Here is a 20,427-nt window from a genome sequence, read left to right on the forward strand (position 1 = left end):
ATGTCTGACAGATGTGCAGTTCTCCAAGACTTTGAGGACTCCACAAAGATGGTGAGCAGCGATGACGCCATAGTCAGTGCAACAATCCCGCTTCTGTGCCTACTTAAACAGTCGCTGCTCACAATTACACATGAAGCTATACATGCAGATCATTGAGTGACAGGACACAGCTCAGTGAGCTCAGCGCAGTTCAGGGGCCCGCTCGCTGTAGCGAATCATTCTACTCAGCTCCTCAGCGTGTGCGGCCGCCTCACGGCGCCGATCACACTGATGAAGAAATGTCAGTCAGATGGATTACAGGGTGGCACACTTATTTAATCTTCAGACAGGTGAGTATAAGGATTTTTTTATTTTATTCTTATTTTTACACTTGGAGTCAGCGGGAGCAGAATATTACTCTCAACATTGTCTGTTGCTAGCGCTGATCGCTCCCCAACCAGGGGACTATGATGAGACGTGCCTTCAACACCCAGCGCTTGGGAACAGCGGGAACTGTACCACTGATTCCTAGGCGCGGGTAAGTGTCACACTGATGACACAAGGATGCCATCAGTGTGTCATCAATGTGCACAGGTGTGGGACATTTTGCGGCCCGTGCTGCATGTAAAAAACGGACATGTCAGTGTGTTTTGCCCACGGACACATGGTCCGTGAAAACACACTGACATGTGCAAAGACCCATTCATTTGAATGGTTCTAGATGTGTAAGTACCTCCAGTACGTGTGAAAACTGGCACCACACGTACTGGAGATACCAACGTGGGAATGATGCCTAAGATAGGGTATACGCCACCAGGCAGATATCGCACTTAATTTTTTCACCTGTGGTCAAGCCTCCTAGTGGAAGGAGGTACAATCATGATCCTGTGTCCCCAATGCTAACATAGAGAAACATACAATTAGATAAAAAAAATATTTTCTGTGCCTTCATATTCTGAGAGTCATATCTTATATATATTTTAGTCTACAGAGCTGTGCAAGGCTATGTTCACTAGATGCGTTTTGATGTGTTTCTTTCTGCAGGAAAAACCTGCTCTATTGGCAGTAAAGAAGCAAGTAAAAAAAAGCAGGTTTTGCTGAGTTTTTGACAGCATTTTCTGTGGCGTTTTTGTCAGTGTACATTTGTTTCTTCTGCATGCTGATAAAGTTTAGTGCATAAAAAAATAATTGACTCAAAGTCATGAGGTTTTGGCACCAAAAAACGAAGCAAAACCTGATACTTGCGTTTTTTGCTCTACCCATTTCTTTCAACTAAGTAAAAAACGCGGCAAAAACGCTGAAAGAAGTGACATGCTACATTTTGCAAAAACGCATTTCTTTGACAAAACAGTCAGGAAAAAAAACAAGGTGTGTGCATGGGATTTCTGAAATCTCATAGACTTTGCTGGTACTGTAAAAAAAAAGCTGAAAATTTGCACTAAAAAAAGCATAAAAAACGCTGCAAAAATGCGTGAACATAGCCTAAGGGATTTTTTAGCATAATGAACTGTAGATTTAATTGACACCATTGTGTATTGTTCCGTATAGCAGACATGTTATATCTATTCTGCTGGACAATGTCATTTTTTTATTATCTTTATTTGGTCACCGGCTTAATACACTGTGTTCCAAATTATTATGCAAATAATATTTTCTCAGATTTTCCCAAATTACCTATATGAATTGCAGTCATTGTAATTTTCCAGTCAAATAACTATTAGAGTACAATTGAAAGGTTTTTGTACAAACTGCCTATGATAACAGTATAGTTTTAAAAAAATAAAAAACTCAAACTGCACTCAAAGCTTATAGCAGCCAGAGATGCAGATGTGTTATGTGCAGCATGAGACGGGGCATTATCATGCATTGAATGATCTCGATGGTCCAGATGGATGGAGTGGAGGATGGCTGGTTGATGGACACCCCATGCAAACACGGCTACGGCGCTAACAAGGAGGAGGTGGAGTAATGTTTTGGGCTGGAATCATGGGGAGAGAGATTGACGGCCCTTTTAGGATCCCTGAAGGGGTAAAGATAAACTCCATAATGTATGTTGAGTTTCTCAAACAGCACTTCCTTCCATGGTTCAAGAAGAAGAACCGTGCATTCCGCAGGAACATCATTTTCATGCATGATAATGCCCCGTCTCATGCTGCACATAACACATCTGCATCTCTGGCTGCTATGGGCATAAAAGGGGACAAACTTATGGTGTGGCACCCATGCTCCCCAGACCTCAACCCCATTGAGAGCCTCTGGAGCATCATCAAAAGGAGTGTCTATGATGGCGGGAGGCAGTTCACATCTAAGTAACAGCTCTGGGAGGGTATTCTGTCCTCATGCAAAACAATTGGAAGCAGAAACCATCCAAAACCTGACAAATTCAATGGACGAGAGAGTTCAGAAGCTCCTTGCGAACAAGGGGTCCTATGAGCAAATGTAACATCACCTAGAATAAAGTTTTGAGTTGAAAACTGTTTTATTTCAGTTTGTAATAACCTGCTAATGCTTATAATTTCAAAAATGACCATTTTTTTGTTCTTTATTAAAATGAAAAGTTTGAAAACTCTGCTGTGCATAATAATTTGGAACATGCATTTTGAGTGCAGTTGAGTTTTTTATTTTTTAAAACTATACTGTTATCATAGGCAGTTTGTACAAAAACCTTTCAATTGTACTCTAAGGCTGAGTTCACACGATGCATTTTTCATGCGTTTCCGCGGCGTTTTTGCAGTTGCGTAAACGCCGCGGAAACGCATGAAAAACGCATGGTAGAAGGGCAGCAATGTTCCCCAATGGAAATCCGCATGTGCTGTCAATTAATTTTGCGGAAACGCTGCTCTTTTGCCGCCATTGACTTGCATTAGACCGCATGGAATCCGCATCACTGTATATGTTGATGCGCTTTTCATGCGGTCTAATGTGCGGATGGTACCTGGGTGTGGATGAGAGGACTCTCATCCAGACCCAGGTACCATTAAAAAAAAAAGAATAAAATAAAAAATATATATATTCTCACCTTCTGACGGCCCGCGCTGCGTCCTGCTGGCTTCCCGGGCACTTCGCGGTTGAATGAAGGACCTTCGCTGACGTCAGAGTCATGTGACGGTTCACGTGACGCTGACGTCGGAAGGTCCTAAAGTCTTCACTGCCGGCAGCCGGGACCGATGAAGCAGGACACCGGGGGCCATCAGAGGGTAAAGTATAGATTTATTTTTTATTTTTTGACATTCACACACTATATAAATCCATGCCGGTTGCATGGATTTATATAGTGTGAAGTTGACAAGCACTTTCCAAGTGATGCTAAAATCTCTTGGGAAGCGCTTGTCAACCCGCATGCGGAAATGCATGTGAAGAACGCTTCATTTCCGCATGTCCCTGGCAGGAAACCGCATGTACAATCCGCATGCGTTTTTTCCTGCCAGAGAGATGCAGAAACGCTCAGGAAAAAATCCTGAGCATTTCTGCATCGTGTGCACATACCCTAATAGTTATTTGACTGGAAAATTACAATGACTGCAATTCATATAGGTAATTTGGGAAAATCTGAGAAAATATTATTTGCACAATAATTTGGAACACAGTGTATTTGCCGAATAGGATAATAATAATCTTTATTTTTATATAGCGCTAACATATTCCACAGTGTTTTACATACATTATCATCACTGTGCCCATCAGGGTTCACAATCTACATTCCCTTTCAGTATGTCTTTAGAGCATAGGAGGAAACTGGAGAACCCGGAGGAAACCCACGCAAACACGGGGAGAACATACAAACTCCTTGGTGGGATCTGAACCCAGGACCCCAGCGCTGCAAGGCTGCAGTACTAAACACCGAGCCAGTGTGCTGTATGTATTTTTTACTAGTATTTTGGGGTATTTTCTCATTTTTAATCAATTTTGTTAGCAAGGATGAACAAAACAAAGAATAAATGTGCAATTGTTCTTAATGTTTATTGTGTTCACCATGCAGTATAATGTTCATGCTATTATTTTGGTTCAATATGATTACGGAGACACTCAATTTACACTGTCTTTTTTGTTGTTTTCATTGTGTGGGATAAATAATGACATTATTATCTATCAAGTCATTACAGATGCAGCAACATACTTTTTTAAAAACATTTTATGGAGTTTTTCTCCAAAAGTGACCCACATTAAGTTAAAGGGGCTCTAAATCCCTCTTACAGTTATATGAAAAAGTTTGGGCACCCCTATTAATCTTAAGCTTAATGTTTTATAAAAATTGGTGTTTTTGCAACAGCTATTTCAGTTTGATATATGTAATAACTGTTGGACACAGTAATGTTTCTGCCTTGAAATGAGGTTTATTGTACTGTTGTAAGTTCTCTCATGCGAGAGAATCGGGCTGATTATGCTAAGGACACTCGGCTCACACTCTGTCATTTTGATCTGGGTGTCATGTTAGTGTGATCCCATTCTCTCACATGAGAGAATCTCAGCACAGGTGTGGAGAAGACGGAGAACTTAATTTCTCAATCTTCTCCATTGTCTCTGTGCGCATACATCACACTGCACTCAGATTAAGTCCGAGTGCAGTCCGATATTTCACACACACCCATTGACTCGTAGCGAAATCATAGTGAAATCATAGTGATTTGCCCTGTGATTCACGGTCCAGGAATACCTGTCCTTTCATCTCTGGATACACTTGCAGATACACCTGATTCAGAACATGAAGAGCAGGATTCTGACGAAGGTTTCATACTAGTCCCAATGAGCCACAGCTTTTTCTTCACACTTTGAATAAAATGATTTAGTCAAGGACTTCCTAAATATTCTGCACAACTTTTAGGCTCTAGACTAAAGGAAAAGAACCCACTATTCCTGTTAACTGTTAATTCTTGGTACAGAAGCAGAGAAAAGGAATTCCTTCCATACTTTACTCAAGACGGTGCTCTAGTGTATTGCAGTGATATTCCTAGGCTGATGGAAAAATGTAACATTGAGTACAATGTGAGCAAGTGGAGATTCTTTATTGATTCATGAAAAAGTATGAAAGCTGTGCTACTGCACAATGGCAGCAAGTATGCTTTAGTGCCTGTAGAGCATTCTATGCACTTGAAGAAATGCTATGAGAATTTTGACTTTATTCTAAAGAAACTTAAAGAAGTTGTCCACTACTTTCACATTGATGCCCGTAGGAAAGGGCATCCATGTATGATCGGCCGGGGAACCCTCGCCGACCAGCTGTTATCGGTCCCAGCCGAAAGTCCTTACCTGCAGTGCTTGGCTGTCCATCTGTAGTGGCCGCCGGGGGGTACTGCACATTCAATTGAATGGGAGGTGGATGAGCAGTAACAAGCGCCAGCCACTACAACTTGACTGCCAAGCACCGCAGGTAAGGACTTCCGAAAGGCACCGATATCAGCTGATCGACGGGGGTGCCGCGTTCAGGACCCCAGCCGATCATACATTCTTGCCCTATCCTAAAGATAGGGTATCAATGTGAAAGTAGTGGACAACCGCTTTAATTACAAGGATCAAGGAAGGTCAATATGTGGTGATCTGAAAGTTCTCTCATTGCTCCTTAAGCAGCAAGAAGGATGCGTGAAGTACCAATGCTTTTGTGAGAATGGCACAGCCGGGATAGGACTCATTACTGGAGCCAAAACAGTGGGTCAATAAGAACATCTTTGCAATCTGGGATTCAAGAACATAGTTGCGGAATGTTTAGTTAATTCCACTAAAGTTCTCCTGCCACCACTCCACATTAACATGGAGAGGAGAACTGAAGAGAAAAAGAAAAGGAATAAGAATTAATTTGCAATAAAGTTGCAGAATGAATGTTCAATAAATTTAAATTATAATATTGTTTGCATTTTTGCCTACAGTAAAAATTTTCCTTGTTCATCTCACTTGTAGGTAATTTCATGCGCATTTTGTGCATTATCCATATGTGATGGTTAAATTTATTAAAACAGTCATTGAATTTGAAAACATTTTCATAAACCCAATCGCTGCATACCTGTGCAGGCTGCAATTGTTTTTTCATACTGAATTGGCATGAGAAAATAGTCGGTGCTATGTACTGCCCCTTAGTATAATATTGGGTTGAGTGCTATTCGATAAAATATTGGATAGCTCAAGGCCGTGTTTTACGCCAGTGTGAGTGAGCCCTAAACATTACTCCCCGATGCAGCACTTCATAGGAAAACATACGTACAAACGTGTACAACAAAACACACACAAATATACACCTTACCATCAGTAAAATAGTAGTCGGGGTACTTCTCCTCAAACACGTAGATGGGTTTAGGCTTCCCTTTCAGCCTCTCGCTGACTCTCCTTACAAGCTCATACCTGCCAGCAAGCAAAATGCGAAATATAGTTACTAACATTTACTACATGTCTACTTTACGTCAGCAACATTTCTGACATCCCTTTTCTTAACATGTTTAAATGTTCAGCAGCATTTTTTCAATAACATTTCCAAATCTTTTTTTTTTTTTTTTTTAGAATGGATCACTTCGGTTCTGAAGTGACTGAGGGGCCTATATTTCTGAAACCCCACAATCAAGACCACATTTTAATAACGGCACCCTTCAAGGTATTAAAAACCACATTCAAAAGTTTGTTAACCTTTCAAGTATAGAAATTGGAGCCCAAAATTTGTTGTGCAATTTCTCCTGCATATGCCGGCACCCGATGTGTGGCCGGAAACTACTGCTTGGGCACACCATAACCATAGGGCTCGGAAGAAAAGGAGGGCTACTTGACTTCTGATGCAGAATTTTGGCAAAAATGCTTTGAGACTGCCATGTAACATTTGAGAAGCCTCGAGGTTGCCAAAACAGCAGAAACCTGCTGCAAGTGAAGCCATTTTGGAAATTACACCCTCTCAGTTGCGGTTGGACTGCACAGGTGTTCTCCAGAAATCAGAATGCAATTGGTGTTGCAGAGTGAAATCTGTATATTTCAACTGCATGATGATGAAACTGAGTGAAAACTTGTTTTTTGTGAGTTGAGTGGCAGCTTTTCTTGGTACCATTTTGCAGTAGATAACATTTTGCTTTTAAGGCTAAGTTCACAATTATCCCATGCTCTGCGCTGAGCACTTATGTCACAGCTTCCATTTAACAGACTTTACTTTAACCCCTTCACGACCTTCGATGTATCCATAAGTCCAGGTTGGTAAGTACTTCCAGATTTGTCACGCACAGACTCTGTGGGAGCACGAACACCGCCGGGTGTTCAGCGATTCTGACAGCTGACACCCAGCTCTCACTGAAGGGCAGTTTAACCCCCTACACACTGCGATCAATATCGATCGCGGCATTTACAAGGCAGGGGCCGATCATTGCCATGGTGACTCGACGTTGTCATGATGACATCTGGGTCACGAGTGCTAGCAAGCCAATTAGATCAAGAGCAGTGCATGATCTAACTAGCACTGACAGTTTATAAATCACTGCAATGCTTGTGCATTGCTATGCTTTAGAATCTTTATTATGGTGATCAGAGCTGCGAAAGTCCCATAGAGAGATTAAGTAAAAAGGTTTAAAAAAATATTGTAAATTATTTTTTATTCCCTTCACCCAGAACCTGTTTTCACCTTCCTAACCAGGCCATTTTTTTCAATTCTGACCATTGTCACTTTATGAGGTAATAACCTTGGAACGCTTCAACGGATCCCACTGATTCTCAGATTCTTTTTTTCATGACATATTCTGCTTTATAATAATGTTAAAATTTCTTCGATATGACTTGTATTTATTTGAGAGAAAAAAATCTGAAAACTGGCGAAAATTTTGCAATTTTTAAAATTGTAATTTTTATACCTTTAAATCAGAGCGATATGTCACACAAAACATTTAATAAATAACATTTCCCACATGTCTACTTTACATCTGCATCATTTTTAAAACATATTTTTTTTCTGTTTGAAAGTTAGAAAAGTTAAAAGTTGACCAGCGATTTCTCATTTTTAGGGACCACATCAGATTTGAAGTGACTTTGAGAGGTCTATATGACAGAAAATACCTAAAAGTGACACCATTCTAAAAACTGCACCCCTCAAGGTGCTCAAAACCACATTCAAGTATATTAACCCTTCCTTCAGTTGTTTCACAGGAACTAAAGGAATGTGGAAGGAAAAAATTAACATTTAACTATTTTCACAAAAAATTTACTTTAGACCCAAATGTTTTTATTTTCACAAGGGTAACAGGAGAAAATGGACCCCAAACACTGTAAAATTTCCCAAGAGTACAACATAGATGGGGGAAAACTACTGTGTGGGCGCACAGCAGGGCTCAGAACGGAAGGAGTGCTATTTAACTTTTGAAATGCAAAATGTGCTGAAATCATTGGAGGACATCATGTCACATTTGGAGAGCCCCTGATGTGCCTACAGAGTGGAAACCCACCACAAGAGACCCCATTTTGTTAACTAGACCCCTTAAGGAATTTATCTAGATGTGTGTTGAGCACCTTGAACCCCCAGGTACTTCACTGAATTTTTCAACACTGATCTGTGAAAATTAAAAAAAATATATATATTTTTCTCACAAAAATATTGCTTTAACCGCAAGTTTTTTCATTTTTACAAGGATAGCAGGAGAGAATGGACCCCAAAATGTGTTGTGCAATTTCTCCTGAGTACGCAGATACCCTATATGTGGTCCAAAACTACTTTTGAGGCACAGTGCAAAGCTCTGAAGGGAAATTTATACCGTAAATTTATCACTTAAACATGAGCCATGTATGAGGGTGTCAGAGCCGGAGTCGTGGAGTCGAAGGTGGAGTCGGTGTCATGGAAATTGAGGAGTCGAAGGTTTGGCTTACCGACTCCACATACCATTGGGCAGTGAAGAAAAATAATTAAATTTTTACCACCAAAATTTTGTTTTAGCCCCAGATTTTACACTTTCACACTGGGCAAAAATGGCACAAAAAAAATTGTCCCACAATTTTAGCTGAATGTAGAAATACCCCATATGGGTCATTTTCTGTCAAGTGATCCAAATCTGAATATTTTTTTTACCTAATGTCTTCGGATTTTTTTTTTCTTTGTTTTTTTTTCAGTGCTAATTTAGTGAATTTCAAAATAAGGTAGTTAATTTTATATAGATTTCTAAAGTTTTGAAAAAGTTAGAATTTTGGGCTTGCATAATGATAAATTTTTGATATGTCATATCTCGGGTTAGAAATAAGATAAAGAGATCTCCCACCGTTCTGTTTAGAAAGGTACAAGCTTTAATTTGACATGTCACAAGATTATGTTTGCTAATATTTTGTTTTTGAGGAGTCAAATTAAAAAGGAGCCATTACAGGTAAGAGGAGTGTATGGCGCCGGAGATCGCGGTAAGCGTAAGCACTGAACGCATACCGCGATCTAGGGCGCCATACTTTCATACTTACCTAACCGGGAGGTGTGTTGCCCCGGCGCCTCTGTTCTGGCCGGAGACTGGGTCAGGAATGCGGGGTCGGAACCGGCGCATGCACATAGCGCGCTATCCGGCGCCATTTTACTGAAGACACATTTGCCATGCATACCAGGACTGGGGATGAGGGGTACCATACATACCAGGATACGGATGAGGGGTACCATACATACCAGGATTGAGGATGAGGGATACCATACATACCAGGATTGGTGATGAGGGGTGCCATGAATACCAGGATTGGGAATGAGGGGTATCATGCATACCAGGATGAGGGATGGGATGCCATGCATTCCAGGATGGGGATGAGGGGTACCATGCATACCAGCATAAGGCTGAGGGGCCATACATACAAGGATTGGGGATGAGGGAGCCATGCATACCAGAATTGATATGAGGGGTGCCAAGCATACCAGGATTGGAGATGAGGGGTGCCATGCTTACCAGGACTGAGGATGAGGGGAACATACATACCAGGATTGGGGATGAGGGGGGCCATGCATACCAGGATTGGGGATGAGGGGTCCCAAGTATACCAGGATTGAAGATGAGGGGTGGCACGCATACCAGGATAGGGATGAGGGGATACCATGCATACAAGGATAGGGATGAAGGGGTACCATGCATACCAGGATAGGGATGAGGGGCCATGCATACCAGGATACGAATGAGGGGCCATGCATACCAGGATAGGGATGAAGGGGTACCATGCATACCAGGATAGGGATGAGGGGCCATGCATACCAGGATACGAATGAGGGGCCATGCATACCAGGATGGGGATGAGGGGGTACCATACATACCAAGATAGGGATGAGGGATGGGGTACCATGCATACCAGGATAGGGATGAGGGGTACCAAGCACACCAGGATGAGGGATGGTGTGCCATGAATACCAAGATTGGGGATGAGGAGTGCCATGCATACCAGGATGGGGGTAAGGGGCCCATGCATGCCAGGATAAGGCTAAGGAGGCCATACATACCAGCATTGGGGATGAGGGAGCCATGCATACCAAGATGAGGGATGGGGTGCCATGTATACCAGGATTGGGATGAGGGGTGCCATGCATACCAGGATTGGTATAAGGGCTGCCATGCATACCAGGATTGGGGATGAGGGGTGCCATTCATACCAGGATAGGGATGAGGGGTACCATGCATACCAGGATAGGGATGAGGGGGTACCATGCATACCAGGATAGGGATGAGGGGTATCATGCATACCAGGATAAGATGGGGCAGCACATAACAGGATGGGGGAACAGGATTGGGTAGCACAAATACCAAAATGGGGAGCCACAAATACCAGGATGGGGGCTGCACAAATACCAGGATGGGGACAGCACAAATATCAGGATGGGGACAGCACATAACAGGATGGGGGCGCAGAATAGGGGCAGCACATAACAGGATGGGGGACCATATACCAATAAAAATGCTCGCCACCCGGGCGTAGAACAGGTTCAATAGCTACTATGTTATAAAAAATTTTAAATAGGTATAAGTGTTACCTGTGTTTTTGGTTACATTTGTACAAGGACTCAAGTTGGGATCTCTCCTTGGGACAATACTTTTATATGTTTAATACTAAAGTAAAAGAAGCAATATTAACCCCTTTAAAGGCTGTTTGCACGTTAATGACCAGGCTAATTTTTACAATTCTGACCAGTGTCACTTTACGAGGTAATAACTCTGGAACGCTTTAACGGATCCCACTGATTCTGAGAAAGTGTCTGGCTGTGACGGCATAAAGATGAGCCGAGGTCATGTCCAATGAACTCAGCTCACCTCATGCACGTCACTGACAGCGTGGGAGAATTCTACTGCGCATGCGGTGAGCGTGAGAGAATTCTCCCATGCTGTCAGTGACGTGCATGAGGTGAGCTCATGTCCAATGAACTCAGCTCACCTCATGCACGTCATTGACAGCGTGGGAGAATTCTCCTGCACTCAGCTCTTGAGCAGGAGAATTCTCCCACGCTGGGATGGCATTGAGATGACAGGCTGGATCGCAGCTGAACGCTGCCATCCAGCTTTTCATCCTTCAGAGACACTGCAGAGTGCAAGCATGCCTGCGCTCTGCAGTGTCTATGAAGGATGGCATGCTGGATGGCAGCGCTCAGCAGCGATCCAGCCTGTCATCTCAATGCCATCCCAGCATGGGAGAATTCTCCTGCTCAAGCGCTGAGTGCAGGAGAATTCTCCCACGCTGTCAATGACGTGCATGAGGTGAGCTGAGTTCATTGGACATGAGCTCACCTCATGCACGTCACTGACACCTTGGGAGAATTCTCTCACGCTCACCGCATGCGCAGTAGAATTCTCCGACGCTGTCAGTGACGTGCATGAGGTGAGCTGAGTTCATTGGACATGACCTCGGCTCATCTTTATGCCGTCACAGCCAGACACTGAGGAGCGCAAGCATGCCTGCGCTTCTCAGTGTCTGCGGCATGGCAAGCTGGATGGCAGCTTTCGGCTGCGATCCAGCCTGTCATGTGAATGTAGCAGAGCTGGAGCCATCCTGGGAACCATCGAAAGGTAAGGATGAAGTTGCTTTATTATTTTACTTTTATTGCAGGAGATCGTTGGCTTTAGCTGGAATGGGCGTGATGGTAAGTATGGTTTAATTTAGAACAATAAAGAATTGTGTGTTTATTTCAATTAAAGGACTTTATTCTGGGTGTTTGTGTTTTTTTTTTTAACTTTGACTATGGGGTTAGTAATGGGGGTGTCTTACAGACGCCTTTCCATTACTAACCTGGGCTTGATGTCAGCTGGCATTATAAGCTGACATCAACCCCAGCCCTATTACCCCACTGCCACCGCTACAGGGCAGTGGGAAGAGCGAGGCTAAGTGCCAGAATTGGCGCATCCTATGGATGCGCCATTTCTGGGGCAGCTGACGGCTGGTGTTTCTAGCCTGGGAGGGGGCCAATATTCATGGCACCCTTCCTGGGCTACTAATATCAGCCCCCAGCTGTCTGCCTAGCCTTTGCTAGCTATTAAAATAGGGGATTCCCCACATCATTTTTTTGGGGGTCCCCCATTTTAATAGCTAGTAAAGGCTAGGTATTCAGCTGGGGGCTGATATTAGTAGCCTGGGAAGCTCCGTGGGTATTACCCCCTTCCCAGGCTTCAAACATCTGCCCCAGCCATCCGCTTAACCTCCGCTAAAGACTAAAATTACAGGGAACCCCACGCCAATTTTTTTTTTAATAAATCCTTTATTTTAACACTAAATGACAAGCACAGTAACCAACACTATCACTGTACTTCTTATATATGTGACTGACATGTTTCTATCTATCTAATCTATGTGTGATGCTCTATTCTTTCTATTCTAAATTGTCGGGTACCGATGCTGAATTGCCGGCCGACTTTTTTAAAGAGACTGTGCATGAAAACACTATTATTTTTTTTAATAAATCCTTTAACACTAAATGACAAGTACAGTAAGCAACACTGTCACTGTACTTCTTATATATGTGACTGACATGTTTCTATCTATCTAATCTATGTGTGATGCTCTATTCTTTCTGTTCTAAATTGTCAGGTACCGTTGTATGCCGCTGCTGAATTGCCGGCTTTTCATGTAATACATTCTACATTATTCTTAGTTGTTTTCCTTCATGTAGAATTAACCTACAAGGAAAGAAAGGGTTTATTTTCATTTCGATATTTGTGTCCCATTGACTTGCATTGGTTTCCAGTATCGGAATCGGCGATATCCAATATTTTTTGGGTATCGGTCCGATCCAATCCGATATTTCGCGATATCGGAAGGTATCGCTCAACACTAGTTGTCATATATCAGTTGTGTAAGTCAGAAATGAATTTAGTAGCCCATGGATGTGTGGTACAGGCTGAAGCATTCTTTCATACACAGGACAGGTTTGTCAGTGCAGGTGTCGCATTCCGTAGCACACTCAGCACCTCTTTTGTGACTTACCTTTTTTTCTGCTTTGAGGGACTTCCCCCGGGAAATGTTGGCATTGTACTATACGAGCACCTTCAGTTCCGGAATTACTGGGGCCTGCTCCTTCCTCACTGCCAAATAACAGGGCCTTGATCACTACCTCCTGGAACCGAAAATACGATGTAGCGGTCTGGCCTGCACATCGTGATAAAAGAAAAGTGTTATGCATTGCCATCTGTACGATGTGCACGGCCACCTTCTTGTACCACACCTTGGCCTTTCTCAAAGCACTGTACGGCTGGTGGACTTGATCAGAGAGATCAACTCCCCCCCCCAGTACACAATCTGGTTTGACGACCTGTGTAGAGGTACCTCGTACAGTGCTGGGAGTGCTGCCATCACCATGTATGGTGGTCAAGAGAAGGACATCCCTCTTGTCCTAGTACTTGACCACCAGCATGTGGTTGCTGCATTGGGCTCTGCTCTCACCCCTTCTGAGCAGCTGCCCAATTAGCATCTTCGAGAGGCATCTGATTTTTGCGGACAGTATTTCAAGGCTGCGGTACCTCACACAAAGAGGGACTTAAAGAGTGGGATGTTGGTATAAAAGTTATCCACGTAGAGGTGATAAACTTGATCCAGCAGTGGGCGCACCAAATCCAACACAATTTTACCACTCACTCTCAGGACAGGGGGGCATTCAGTGGGCTCAATGCAGGAGTCCTTTCCTTCATAAACCCTAAACTTGTGGGTGTACCCTGAGGTACTCTCACACAGTTTGTACAGCTTCATTTCGTACCTGGCCCTCTTAGTGCGCAGGTATTGCCAGAATTTAAGCCTCCCCTTAAGATGAATTTGGGACTCATCCACGTAGATGTCATTTTGAGGCATGTACATTTCAGTAGACTTGTTGTTGAAGTTCTTCGATGACCGGCCGAACTTTGAAAAGATGATTGGGATCATCTCGGTGAGAACAACGTACATTATCATTTAATGCAAGAATTTGTGGATGGTCTCAAAACGTGTCTGGATCATGACCATTCGGAACAATGGAGTGTTATACAAAACGTTAACACTCCAATGAACTTCTAGCTTCTTCAGTATCCCCATGTGAAGGACCAGGCCCCAAAACTTCTAACTTCAAGTTAGAAAATGATGAGTGGTTTTGTGACAAAAATTGTTGAGCGTACAAATTAGTTTCGCCCACCATCAGGTTTAAAAAATCCTCAGAGAAAAAGACTTTGAAAAAGTCTATTTCTGTGAGGCGGGTGGTGTCAAACTTGATTCCTTATTGCACCAGAATATGCGGAATCTGTGGCTCATAATTTTCGAGGGTCTAGGTCCACATGGGGTCAATAATGGCTGGCGCTGGTTCAGCTTTTGTCCTAGGGCGTCTTTTTGGCGGTTCAGAATCACCCGAGGAGGAAGAGGGGGACGAGGATGAGGAAAAATAAAGAAAGGTGGGATCCTCTCCCTTACTGTCAGTGTTGAAGGCAAGGAAAGTAGTGTATGGCTCCTTCACTGAATACCGTGTGTGGGACAAGCGGGACAACATTTTTTTTTTCATGTATGTGGTGTTTGTATCAGTACTTTATTCAGTTGTGTGTGTGAGAGTGCTTGGTGTAAACTTTTTTTTTTTTAAAGAAAAAAAGCAATAACAGGAGGTGGTGCAAAGGGGGGGGGGGAGAAAAAAAAGTCTATGAAACAAAACAGTGGAAAACAGCAAGCATGAGTGCGGATCAGAGATGTGCGCCACTGATCAACACTTGGCGGCTGCTGGATGTGCGCACGGAGGTGGTGCAAAGGGAGGGGGAGTGCAAAACAGCAAACACGAGTGTGAATCAGTGATCTGCATCACTGACTAACGCTCGATGGCTGATGGATGTGCACAAGGAGGTGGTGCAAAGGGAGGGGAGAAAAAAAGTGTAATGCTCGGCAGCTGCTGGATGTGCGCACAGAGGTAGTGCAAAGGAGGGGGGGAATGGACAGAGACAAAAAAAAGTCCTGGAAAACAGCGAGCACAGACGTTGATCAGTGATTTGCGTCATTGATCCATGCTCAGCCGCTGCAGGACGCACGAAAAAAAAAATCTGCCAAAAATCAAGTACTGATCATCACTCGGTGGCAGAAAGGGGGAGGTGGGGAGTTTGATAAAAAGAGGGGGAAAGGAGGAAGAGGGGGATTGAGGTGGATGAGGAGAGATCAGGCAGGGATCTTCTTTCTTCTATCTTCTTTATTTGCTAGCAGCAGGAGCAGCAATTGTGGGGTCACAGGCTTTTGTCGCACCACAAGGCCCAGCACGGCACACAATCTGACAGCGTGACCGCCCTGTACAAGTCCTCAGCTACTATGAGGAAGTGCAGGACAGTCACAGCCAGGTCACAGCGCATCTGTGCGCTGTGACTGGTGTGATCGATGTCATCGTCGATAACACCAATCATAGCGGGCTCAGGTGAGGCCTGGCGTTGCCAGGCACCAGCCTGTGATCGGTGCTCTTACAGCCAATCACAGCGGTCATAGTTGCAGGGGGGCGGTGACATCCTCCTAGGATGACGACGCCATCTACCCTGAGGTAAGATGCACCAGAATTTAAATGTGATCACTACGACTCCGGTCACGGTGCCTCATTAAAGATGAGAAGTAATAATAAGTACCTGGTCCATAAGACCCAGGGCACAGGACAGTATTATTACGTACAATGTCAGAAAGGGTTATTTAAATACACGTGTTTCAATTTTTTTATTATTAATATTACAACACTAGATATGTACTTTTTCAAGTTTTTAAACAGAGTATAGTAGTTAAATCACCAAGCTTTAAAATAAAACAAAATTAACTAGTCTGAACAATTGAATTAATAGTAAGTCCTTTTGTTTCATCAATTTGTCCCTTCTACTGGGCAAGATTTAATCTTGTCAACAATCTCTTATAACAATGGCCGTTTCCTTTTGTGTCAGTATGTATGGTTGTTATGGTGTTAGAGTCCACCTGAGTTAATATCTGATTTTTGGTTACTTTTAATAGCTTTGGTTTTCTTGGATACACAAAGGAAGGGGACGGACCAGAAGGATGCAGAAAAATCCCTTCTACTTCTTCATTAGCATAATCTTGGCAGAGTACATTAGCCGGCAGCCACCAGTGCTGATCATATTCACAGGTCACATAACCAGTTATGTCACCATTGCCAATCTTGTGCCATCTTCAATCACTTCATGGACTTCACTGTCGTTGTTGAATGAATGTTTTTATTTCTGTGTCACTCAGTGGAATGAAAGTGTGGTATTGTGAAGTTCTTGTGATGGGTTCTACTTCCTGTAACTAATGTTTTAACAAAATCTCCTCTTCTTTGTAGTCCTGGTTTGTACAGTACATGAACTGAATGTTAGGAATATTTTCTCACTGCAGCTGAATAGTTGGCGGTGTGTTAAGATGTGGTCTGAATATGGCCTCTGGAGGCTAGCCCGAGCTGCAAGACGTTGCACGCTGCCTTCTTAACCATCACATACACCTTTGCCATGAGCTGTAGAAAAAAGAGCCATTCAGCTTCCACTCCAAATTCTTTCTTGTGATGGCAGACATTTATAAAAACATGAGTTTTTTATTTGTAAAAAAAGACCTTATACTTTTAGACCACAGACTGAACAGATCTGAATTCAAGATTTTCGAATTGACAGTGTTTATACTGTTTTGTTTTAGTTTGTTTTTTAACCACTTAACAACATCTGACGTACTAATACGCGTCTGTGCCCTGGGACTTTAGAGCCAGACCCGTATTAGTAAATCATGGCGATCACGAGCGCACACAGGCTGTGCGGGCGTGATCGCCGCCGGGTGTCAGCTGATTGTCACAGCTGACACCCGGTACTATGTGCAGGGAGCGCTCAGGCACCGCTCCCAGCACATTAACCCCCGCGATGCTGCGATCGAAGTCGACCGCAGCATTGCGGGGGCAAGGGGAGGTGATCGCAGATACTCACCTCCTCTTCTGGCTTCCAGCGCTGTCTGCCGTGGCTTCCAGGATGTTGCCATGACAACATCCGGGTCACCAGACAGCAGGAAGATTGTTTGGACATGCTCAGTGCATCTCCAAACTATCTTCTCCCTGTCCAGCACTGACAGCCTGCATGGCACAGGGATGGTGCTGCATTCCTGTGCCATGCAGGCGATCAGAGAAAAAAAAGTGAAAGTCCCATAGTGGGACAAAGTAATAAAGTATAAAAACTATCAGAAAGTGAAAAAAAAAAATTAAAAAAATAATCCACCAAAAATAAAAATATAATGTACCCATCAATAAATATTATTATAAAAAAAAAAAAAACAAACAATAAAATTACACATATTTGGTATCGCCGCGTCCGGAACAACCTGACCTATAAAACTGTCCCACTAGTTAACCCCTTCAGTGAACACGGTAAAAAAAATGAAAAAAAACGAAGCAAAAAACAATGCTTTATCATCATACCGCCAAACAAAAAATGGAATAACACGCGTCAAAAAGACGAATATAAATAAATATGGTACCGCTGAAAACGTCATCTCGTCCCCCAAAAAACAAGCTGCCACACAGCTCCATCAGCCGAAAAATAAAAAAGTTATAGCTCTCAGAATAAAGCAATGCTAAAAAATATTTTTTTCTATAAAATTGCTTTCATTATGTAAAAGTGCAAAACATAGAAATACGATATAAATGTGGTACCGCTGTAAACGCACTGACCCGAGGAATAAAGCTACCTTATCAATTTTACCACACGCGGAACAGAATAAAAAAAACAAAAAAAACAATTCCTGAATTGTTGGTTTTTGTTTATTCTGCCTCCCAAAAATCGGAATAGAAAGCGATCAAAAAATGTCACGTGCCTGAAAATGGCACCAATAACAACGTCAAGTCATCCCGCAAAAAACGAGCCGTCATATGACTGTCTGCCAAAATCTGGAAAAATTATAGCTCTCAAAATATGGCGATGCAAAAACTAGATTTTACAAAAAATGCGTCTTTTAGTGTGTGACAGCTGTCAGTCAGAAAAACCCCATAGGATTCTGGTATCGCTGTAGTCTCACCGACCCGAAGAATAAGGTCGTCTAATCACTTATACCGCATGAGGAACGACGTAAAAAATAAACTCTCAGGTTAGGGTTGTGCTAGGGTTAGGGTTGTGCTAGGGTTAGGGCTGGGTTGGGGTTAGGGTTGTGATGGGGTTGTGATTTTTTACAAAAGAAAAAAACATGACAATAAGGCGACTAGTGTTGAGCGCAAGTGCTCGCTACTTGAGTTTGCATCGGGTGCTCTGGTATGCATTGAGTATCGTGGGTATTTGAGTGACATGCTCGAGTCTCCGCCCCATAAGCTTCACGGCCCAAAAAACTTTGCGGGGATTGTCTGCCATGCATGAGCGATCCCCGCATGTTTTTTTTTGGGTGTCTAATAACCGTGAAACATCCGGGCGGGGACTCAAGCATGTCACTCGAGCACACGCAGTACATGGTGCATACCTGAGTACCCGATGCAAACTCAAGTAGCGAGCACTTGCGCTCAAGACTAATGACAACTTATTCAATATATTGACCTAATGTTATCAAATTCTGTGTCGTACCTCTGGGTTCAAAATGTTCACTATACACCTTAATAAAATCCTTGAGGGGTTTAGTTTCCAAAATGGGGTCACTTGTGGGGGAGCTCCACTGTTTAGGCACATCAGGGGCTCTCCAAACGCGACATGGTGTCCGCTAACAAATCAGGGGCTCTCCAAACGCGACATGGTGTCCGCTAACAAATTGAATGGAAAATCGGCTCAAATTGTTAGAGGACGCCATGTTGCGTTTGGAGATCCCCTGCGTGCCTAAACTTTGGAGCTCCCCCACAAGTGACCCCATTTTGGAAACTAGACCACCCAAGGCACCTATCTAGATGCATAGTCAGCACTTGGAACCCTTAGGTGCTTCACAAATTGATTCGTAAAAATGGAAAAGGATTTTTTTTCCACTTTTTCATTTTTACAAATCAATTTGTGAAGCACCTGGGGGTTCCAACTGCTCACTATGCATCTAGATAGCTGCCTTGGAGGGTCTAGTTTCCAAAATGAGGTCACTTGTGGGGGAGCTCCAATGTTTGGGCACACAAGGACTCTCCAAACGCAACATGGTGTCCGCTAACAAATTGTCGGCTCAAATTGTTAGCGGACACCATGTTGCGTTTGGAGAGCCCCTGTGTGCCCAAACATTGGAGCTCCCCCACAAGTGACCCCATTTTGTAAACTAGACCCCCCAAGGCACCTATCTAGATGCATAGTGAGCACTTGGAACCCCCAGGTGCTTCACAAATTGATTCATAAAAATGAAAAAGTGTTTTTTTTTTCACTTTTTCATTTTTACGAATCAATTTGTGAAGCACCTGGGGGTTCCAAGTGCTCACTATGAATCTAGATAGGTGCCTTTGGGGGTCTAGTTTCCAAAATGGGGTCACTTGTGGGGGAGCTCCAATGTTTGGGCACAAAGGGGCTCTCCAAACGCAACATGGCGTCCGCTAATTATTCAAGCAAATTTTACAATGAAAAAGTCAAATGGCGCTCCTTCCCTTCCGAGCCCTGCCGTGTGCCCAAACAGTGTTTTTTCCCACATATGGGGTATCTGCGTGCCCAGGGGAAATTGCACAACAAATTTTGCGGTCCATTTTTTATTACCCCTGTGAAAATAAAAAAAATTGGGTCTAAAGTAACATTTTTGTGAAAAGAGTTAAATGTTCATTTTTTTCTTCCACATTCCAAAAATTCCTGTGAAGCACCTGAAGGGTTAATAAACTTATTGAATGTGGTTTGGAGCACCTTGAGGGGTGCAGTTTTTAGAATGGTGTCACTTTTGGGTATTTTCTGCCATGAAGACCTCTCAAAGTGACTTCAAATGTGATGTGGTCCCTAAAAAAATGGTTTTGTAAATTTTGTTGAAAAAATTAGAAATCGCTGGTCAACTTTTAACCTTTATAGCTCCCTAACAGAAAAAAATTTTGGTTCCAAAATTGTGCTGATGTAAAGTAGACATGTGGGAAAATTCAAATTGTGAAAATTGCCAAATTTTCAACATTTTCACCAAATTTCCGTTTTTTTCACAAATAAACGCAAGTGA

At 43.0% G+C, this 20,427-nt stretch overlaps 1 long non-coding RNA gene across 1 annotated transcript in view; it reads right to left on the reverse strand.

Annotated features, from left to right (window-relative positions):
- Positions 1-6,045: 6,045 nt before the first annotated feature.
- The window catches only part of LOC141231554 (uncharacterized), a 56,498-nt gene continuing 42,116 nt past the window's right edge, over positions 6,046-20,427 (reverse strand). Inside the window, exon 3 of the long non-coding RNA XR_012297871.1 lies at positions 6,046-6,309. This is a non-coding gene — a long non-coding RNA (uncharacterized lncRNA). The remainder of the gene's footprint in view (positions 6,310-20,427) is intronic.

Source organism: Phyllobates terribilis, unplaced genomic scaffold (genome assembly GCF_046119375.1).
Source record: "Phyllobates terribilis strain yellow unplaced genomic scaffold, ASM4611937v1 Scaffold_526__1_contigs__length_1210158, whole genome shotgun sequence".
NCBI lineage: Eukaryota > Metazoa > Chordata > Amphibia > Anura > Dendrobatidae > Phyllobates > Phyllobates terribilis.